The 8,224-nt window shown below is 41.4% G+C and overlaps 1 long non-coding RNA gene across 1 annotated transcript; it reads left to right on the top strand.

The window, feature by feature from the left end:
* The first annotated feature begins 100 nt into the window (after positions 1-100).
* On the top strand, positions 101-8,206 carry LOC122869704. Its single transcript, XR_006376383.1, has 4 exons — positions 101-259; positions 6,514-6,575; positions 7,336-7,374; positions 8,171-8,206. It is a non-coding gene; the product is annotated as an uncharacterized LOC122869704 (long non-coding RNA).
* The last annotated feature ends 18 nt before the right edge of the window (positions 8,207-8,224 follow it).

The following is an 8,224-nucleotide window of genomic DNA, read 5'->3' as shown; positions in this document are numbered from 1 at the left end:
GGTTTGCGATCCGCCAATAAACACAAAGAAGAAGAAAAAAAAAAAAAAAAAAAAAAAAAGAAGAAGAAGAAGAAGAAGAAGAAGAAGAAGAAGAAGAAGAAGAAGAAGAAAAGAAGAAGAAGAAGAAGAAGAAGAAGAAGAAGAAGAAGAAGAAGAAGAAGAAGAAGAAGAAGAAGAAGAAGAAGAAGAAGAATTCCTTCCGGTTTACAGCCCGAAGATGAGCAAATCAAAACAGCAAGATACACCCAAATAACGGAAGGTATGTAACATAGATGTTGTTATAAAAACACGGAGCGAAACACCACTTACTGTCTCTGCACTTAGTGTTTAACGTTTGTTTATAACCGGGCCCTCCTGAAGACTAACCGTTAGCGCTTGCTCGCAGGAGCACGCGAGACTACTTTATCCAGTTTAGCTCTCTGTGGCTCGCGGACAGTTCGCGTTTAACGTTAGAAAGTAAACACAGACTTTTGACAACATTTTGAACGTTTTCGCTTGTGTTATATTGTAAAACCTGGATCTAGTCAGCCTTAACGTCAGTGACGGTTGTCCACTATTTAGACTGTCAAACCTGATAAATATTGATCTGACTGTTCGGTCAATCAGTCATTAACGCACAAAGTATGTCGGAACAAATGTCTGCATTGTTATAGCTAATTGTTGTGCTGATGTAATGCAGCTGAAAAAAAGGTTACACACCCCAAAGGAGGAGATAATAATTATGGTCAAGGATTAATAAGTATGGTTGATCAGCATATTTAGATTTAATTCTTAGCCCGAAATATTTTGTTTGGATTTGTCATATTTTTCTTGCTGATTTTGTCTGAATTGCTTTCACATCTATTTACTGATACGACTACAAAGGCAATTCATTTCCTGACATGATACCAATGCATGACGATGATGATGATTTGATTTTCAAATTTGTAGTTCACCTCCAGGGGCAGTTTTAGGGTCACATTATTGGTGAGCCTAATTAATCTAACCTAACTTGTCTTAAATCTTGAAAAAAGCCTGATGTTCAGACTTTGTCCAGTGTGCAGAGAAAGCCTATTTAACATTTATAATTATATTTCTTCATGAGGGAGTGGATTTTAAGGGCTCCCTCTTATTTTGCGTGAGATTTACTAGGGCAGCGTGAGAGCATGTTAGCAACCCTGTATATTGTTAACCAAAAATGTTCAATTAACCTATGTTTATTACTAGATTTCAGTATTAAAGTAAATTACATTCATGATTTTGCATAGGCATACTAACCTAAAAACCTATTATTATTTGGGAAAGTTTCAGAGCAACAGAGACACAGAGTGTCCCTGTAACCGTAGTAAGGGCTTGTGTCCATATAGTGTTTATTTCTGGCAGAAAAGCACTGGCAGGGCACTGGGGAGCGCTGGGATGAAGTGCTTGTGCGGTGAGAGAAAATAAAGCTGCATTAATTGAGGGTTGGCTACAGAGCTAACAACAAGCTTTCAACGTGTAGGTTAATAAAAGCACAACACTCACCAGCAACATTCAGCATGCAGCCAGTCTGCTCCCACTAATGGGCTTTTCTGCCTCTGTTATGGTAGTTCCTGTCTAGAGCTGCGACCGTTAGTCGATCGAAAGAAAATTAATTGCCAACTATTTTGATAATCGATTAATTGTTTGTCATTTTTCAAGCAAAAATGGCAACATTTGCTGGTTCCAGCTTCTTAAATGTAAGGATTTGCTGCTTTCTTTGTCATTTATGATAGTAAAGGAAGAGTTTTTGGATTTTAGACTGTAGGTTGGACTAAAGAAGCATTTTGGAGGCATCACGTTGCACTCATTTTTTTTGACATTTTATAGACTAAACGATTGAATCGATTTAAATAATCGGCAGATTAATCGATAATGAAAATAATCGTTAGTTGCAGCCCTAATCCTGTCCGACATATATCACAAAGCTCAGGATAGACAAACAAGGCCAGAACAAGCTTCTCCTCCAATTTCTTGGTTACCAGGGTGACAAGTCCCGCCCCATATAATATAATATATGGTTGGTGAAAACGAGCGACAGTGACCAGCGCCTTTCTGAAAAGTTCAGAGATTTTCAACTAGAAGCGCTCAGAGCGGCCACACACAAAAGTTGGAGCGCTATGAAAAAAGCTGGGTTCTAGGTTAGCTTAGCTATGTTGTTGGGTTAGCAAAATGTCGCTACAGTTGCTGCTGCAAAGCTAACAGCCAGAAAGGACGAGACGGTTTCCCAGAGCCAGCAAACCAGCTCCAGATAGTGATCCTCCCAACTCTCCTGCTACTACAGCTAACATCACAACAGCAGCATATCTTGGCAAACTAGAAAGTGAGCTGTATGTCCGTGGGCAAGTCATTTAACGTTACCTTTGCAAGAAATTGGTTTCTCTGTGTAATCAGAAGTAGGTGGAAGGGCGGGAGTAGAATTCCCGGGAAAGTTTTGGAAAGCAATAACCAGTGTAGGTATTCATTTTTGAAAAACACACAAAATTCTTACCGTGATTCTTGCACCTTTTTATAGGTTTGTGAAGTTTTGGACTTTCTTCTGCCAGTTGAATGATGATATCACGGAAATGTTTTTTTTTTTTTTTCAAAATTAACGTTGGATCATTTTTAGGCCATCACATTGTAGCCTAAATCGTGTGAATCCAGAGGGTGATTCAATCTCTATTCCATTTTGTTACACTATCTAACCTCTAACCCAATAAATGATGATTTAGAGTCATTCTGGAAGTTGAGTCTTATTTAGACTTATTTATTTAGTCATTCACTACCAGAATTCATCAACTTGTTTTCAGGCTCATCTGAGCGTTTCAGTTTGGTCTTTTGTGACAGTCTGAAATGGAAACTGCAGTTGTGAGATTCTACATTTTGCAATGTGCTTTGTATGTTGGTGCCAAACCTCAGCTGTTTCCAATAGAGATGCACATGAAAGGAAATAAATGAGTTTGTCTCTCTTCTGGATGTTTCCTGTTAACAGCAGTGACTCTTGCTGTTGGCAGCCAAACTGCAACCTTTGCAGCCAACTCCAACACACCTGCTCCCTACATACCTACAACACCTCCCTTCCCAACTGCCGTGACCATCAATCTCCTTAACTTTCTGAAGATGTCCCATCCTCTGTATAACCCCTATGCCTCTGGGAATCAAAGTTCTACCCAGGGGCAGTATGGACTCCCCAGTATACAGGCAGAGAGGGACCATCGGAGGGCATCTTCTCGCCTTGGACCTGGGTCTAGCTTCAGTTCTTCCGGAGCTTCCTCTGTGACTCCTGACAACTCTGGGGGAATGCTCTCGTCGCTAACGTCTCAGTCGATGAGCTACAGACCTGAACAGAGTAGGGCCATAAAGGATGAGAACACAGAGAGGTCTATAGACATGCATATTAACAGAGCCAGAGAAGATGTGAGGCTTCTCGGCAAACCGATGCATCAGCCCATAAACCAGGGCACTCACTTTACCAACGCTCAACGGGATGAGTTTCGCTCCTCAGGCACAGGATTGGCCTCCTACCCAATGTCCTCAACTTCTGTCTTTCTAGGACATAGACACTCGGACGTTGAAAGTGGCAGTAGCTCCTTGGACTGGTCGTCGAGCTACAAAAGGCCCACTGCTGATGACTCTTCTAAATTTTATTCACCATCTGCTTCGTCTTACTATGCAAGTGGTAACAGTAGGTTTAATGCCCCGAGCGAAGGAGAACATGATATGCAGTCCATTCCAGGGTTAGGTGATTATAAATATCTAGTGCCAGACAAACCTGCGGCCCCTACAGAGTCCAGTCGACCCAAGTACACCTCTGAATCAGCTGCTAACATCCTTCTGAACTTTGGACTTGAAAAAGAGGACTTGAAACATCTCATCTCCTTCCCTGAAGACCAGATCACTCCTGATAACCTGCCGTTCATCTTGCGCCAAATCCGCATTCAGAAGGCCAAGAGGGCTACAACAGCAGTTCAGCCCAAACCCTATCCCGAACCCCAACCCAGCAGAAGCATGAGTGGAATGGACAGTCACAGTTTGAGTAGTTCTGGAGGGTCAGGGATGCGCCAGAAAGAAATGTCATCGGCTGTTCTCCAGCCGAGTAAAGTGATTGACTACGGACATACTGGCAAATATACTGGAGGGGTGGGAGATGAGATTGGAAAGACCAGTGGCAGTAGAGCTAACAGTGGTGGGAGTGGAAGTATGTTGCTGATGGACACTTACAATAGTAGCAGCCACAGTCGAAAACCACTGCAAAAAACTACAACAGAGGTGAAAAGCAGTGCCTTGGGCTCTTCACGTGAGCAGACGAGTTCTGTTACCAGTCTCAGCTCTTTGTACAGTTCAGTACTGAGCTCTGTGGCTCCCCCAAGCAATGATCCGACCAAACGATTGCACACCCATCCAAACCAGACTTCCCAAACAATCCTCAGCTCTTTCTCTCTGACAAAGAAAGACACAGACATCAGAGTTCTCAAGTCTGAAGCCTCCAAATCTGTTCCTTTGAAAGAACCAGAGGCAGATCGCCAATCAACGTTGAAAACCCAACTACCCTGCACTCTGTTCAGTGGTGTGCATCCCAGCCAACCTGGCCTTGTGCTTATTGACACTAAGGATCAGAGTAAAACCCGAGGTCAAGGGTCAACAGTTGCTGAGCGGATGAAAAAGCAACAGACTCAGCAGCAGATGCAGAAGCAGCCGGCATCGCAGACTGGGCAAGCAATGTGGCCTCCTTTTTCTTCTGCTGCGAAATCAGTTCCTCCTTCTCCCTTCATCCCCAGCATTACCGATGCCTCATGGGCCATGCAACGTCCAGTGTTTATCCCTGGTGGTCCTCGCCCCATCTTTATTCCTCCATTTCTGCCTCATCCGATCCCGGGCCTGATGAATTTCAATCACACGATGCTGCCGACTTCCAACAGGCAGCCTCCAGCAAAGGAGGCAGTCTCCAAGAGTCTGCCAACGCCGGCCATGATGCATGACTATGCGGCGGCCTCGCCGAGAATCTTTCCACATACCTGTTCTCTGTGTAACAAAGAATGTACTCATATGAAGGTGAGTGGAAGACTGCAGTCTGCTCTCTCTCCTTTAGGAAATTGTAAGTTGTTTATTTCATTTTCTGAAATTGTTGTTCTTTTTGATTGTAAAATTGTTTTATTTTGTGGGGAAGTGCTAAAGGGTTTTAATTGTTTTTAGAAGTCTCTTTCTAGCCTATTTAAAAGGATTAATGTAAAATATTCTTTGAATTTTAAATGGGGCAGTAATTACTATGAAATGCTAGTAATAAGCCTGCCACCACATATAAGTTGTGCACCATTTTGAAAATACAAGCTTGGATGGAAAACTTTGGGAGAGATTGTTTTAACACTGATTTTGATGTACTCCAAACTTAATAATTTGTACCAAAATATTTTGAGAACACCGGTCACAGCTAACTGTTTATCTTGAATTCAAGGTTACAATGTCTGATTGACATGTGATTTGATTGAGTTAAAGGAGCAGTGTGTAGGATTTAGTTACATCTAGCGGTGAAATTACAATTTGCAACCATTTGAATACCGCTTGCCTCACCCTTTCCTTTCCAGGCATATAGGAGAAACTACGGTGGCTGTGAAGCTCGCGAAAAAACGCAAAAGGCCCTGTCTAGTGCCAGTGTTTAGTTTGTCCGTTCTGGGCTACTGCAGAAACATGGCGGGCCCACTCACTTTGTAGATAAAAACGGCTCATTCTAAAGTAATGAAAACACAACAACTCTTATTTTCAGGTGATTATACACTAATGAAAACATCCTTTTATGAATATTATATTCCATTTCTGCCATATTTTGCAAATAGAGCCCCCTAAATCTTACACACTGCTCCTTTTTAAAACTGTTGATAGAACATTACTGTAGTTTAGACAGATGAAGATCAAAATCATTGGTGTGTGACAGCCATTGCCAGATTTACACAGACTAATGAAAGTTGCATAATTTGATATAAAATGATGAGATGTGGCCAAATTCTGGGACAGTTGTTGAAAACGGAACTAAGGGCGAGGAAGATGTGATGAGGAAGAATCCGCAAATCTGAAGAACTAGTGCATCAGAGGATGTTGGAAGATGGCTATTTCCTTTTGTCTCTGTTTTCTCTCTGTTGTCCCACAGTGTATATTCAGTTTTGATTTTTGATTTATTTTATTTTATTTTTTTAAGCAAGTGAATGTATAATTTAATTTGGTTGTTTATTACTGGCATTCCTTTTATTTGTTATATTTCATGATAAATACTGTAAAGTCATCTTTTTATTTACTGTTGGCTAATGTCGCAGCTCATCACTTGGGATCAAGATTGTTCCTGGGGGTTTTTTTGGCTGTTGGCATTGGACAAGTAGGCTAGAAAAACTTTGGAACTTTAAGGAACTTTTTTTTAAGGCTGATGTAATGTTGAATAAAATATCTGTTGTCAAACAATCACAAAAATGGCAGTTGAGATATTGAAGCAGAAAGCAGTTTTGATGATAATAGTATATAAATGGTGTGTGTTGTTCTGTCTACTAGGATTGGATCTCCCACCAGAACACCAGCCTTCACCTTGAGAACTGCAAACTCCTCCGAAAACAGTCAGTTTTTTTCTTTTAACTTTTCCCAATAAAGATCTTGTTAATTTGAGGGTTTTTTTTGATACTCATTGCCCTTTTTCTGAATACTTTTGGGGGATCCCCACCAGTGATGGGCCAAAATACTGTAGAGGACAAAAAATATCCTGCATAGCTCATTGCTAAGCGTTCATAAACTTTTTAAAGGTCCAGTTCGTAGGATTTAGTGACATCTAGCGCTGAAATTGCAGTTTGCAACCATTTGAATACCACTCACATCACCCTCCCCATCAAAGCATGTGATGAAACTACGGTGGCCGTGAAACTCGCGAAAAACACAAATGTCCCTAACTAGAGCCAGTGTTTGGTTTCTCCGTTGGGGGCTACTGTAGAAATATGGCAGTGAATCATGGTGACCTCTGTGGAAGGGGACCCGCTCCCTCTGTAAATAAAAACAGCTCATTCTAAGGTAATGAAAACACAACAATTCTTATTTTCAGGTGATTATACACTAATGAAAGCATACTAATATTATATTTCATTTCTGCCAATAGATCCTCCTAAATGTTACACACTGGACCTTTTTTAAGAATGTGTTCTTTGAGGTACCTCCTGTGGTTGTTTTATAGTTAGGCCTTGATATCCTTTGACTTTAAAAGCGTCACCCGAATACAACAGCTTTATGACCACCTACCTCAACGCAGAAACCTTTGGTATTTTGTTGTCAAAATGTCGCCTCTTTACTGTTTTTAATAGGTGTGTTTGAATTGTTTTTTTTCCACAGATACCCAGATTGGGATGGTGAGATAGCACTCAAGCCCAGGTAAATCTCTTAAACTGGTCAGGCACTGTGCAATTTTATTGCTCTTGCATGTTGTGTTAACTCTCACTACATGTTTTAATCTGCCTTTTTGCTGTGCTCGACCAAAACCTACCACACTGAGCCGAAAAACGCAATACTCAGTCGGTTATGTGCAGGGACAATTCCAGTATCCATACAAGATGGCTGTGTCGTCCTCAGTGCTGGGGAAGGAGACAGCGTTACTTTGTGCAATTGTGTTTTAAACAAAAAGTTAGAAGAAAAAAGAATAATATGGAGCCACGGATGTCTGGAAGATGCAGACAGTATGGTCTGTTCTGCAGCAATGTTCAGTTTTATATCACAGCAGTCTGAAGACCACAGTTTTAGCCACAACATGTAAAATATTACTGCAATACTATCAAAACAAGCTCACTATAGTTACCACTCACTATGTACCTTTTGACAGCCGCCATGAGGGAAATCACTCCACTGCTCTAACTGCAAGACAGCTGACTAAAACTTCTGGCATACCAGAAATCTAATTGTCTGAGAGCCAGATCGTTTGGGTGATTAATCCAGCATCGTGACCCCCCCTCAAACTGCCCGTTAAACAACAACTGATCTGGCAGAAATTTGGCCTGATTCTAAATTTGGTCCACTGTACAGATTTGGACCAAAATATGTCCAAATTTCTACACTGTTTGCCTGGCTTTAGTTGTAGCAACTACACCAGTTTTGAACTAGTACCCTGCTGATATTTATAATGTTTCCTCTCCTGTCATTCACCTATGCTTTTGTTGTCCATTTGTCTCTTCAGGACTGCAGGTCAAGATGCCAAGCCCTCGGCCTCAACCTCTGCACAGACTTCCCA

Source organism: Siniperca chuatsi, linkage group LG22 (assembly GCF_020085105.1).
Source record: "Siniperca chuatsi isolate FFG_IHB_CAS linkage group LG22, ASM2008510v1, whole genome shotgun sequence".
Taxonomy (NCBI): Eukaryota; Metazoa; Chordata; class Actinopteri; order Centrarchiformes; family Sinipercidae; genus Siniperca; species Siniperca chuatsi.
The sequence above is the reverse complement of the archived record's forward strand: the minus strand, read 5'-3'. Positions and strand labels throughout refer to the sequence as shown.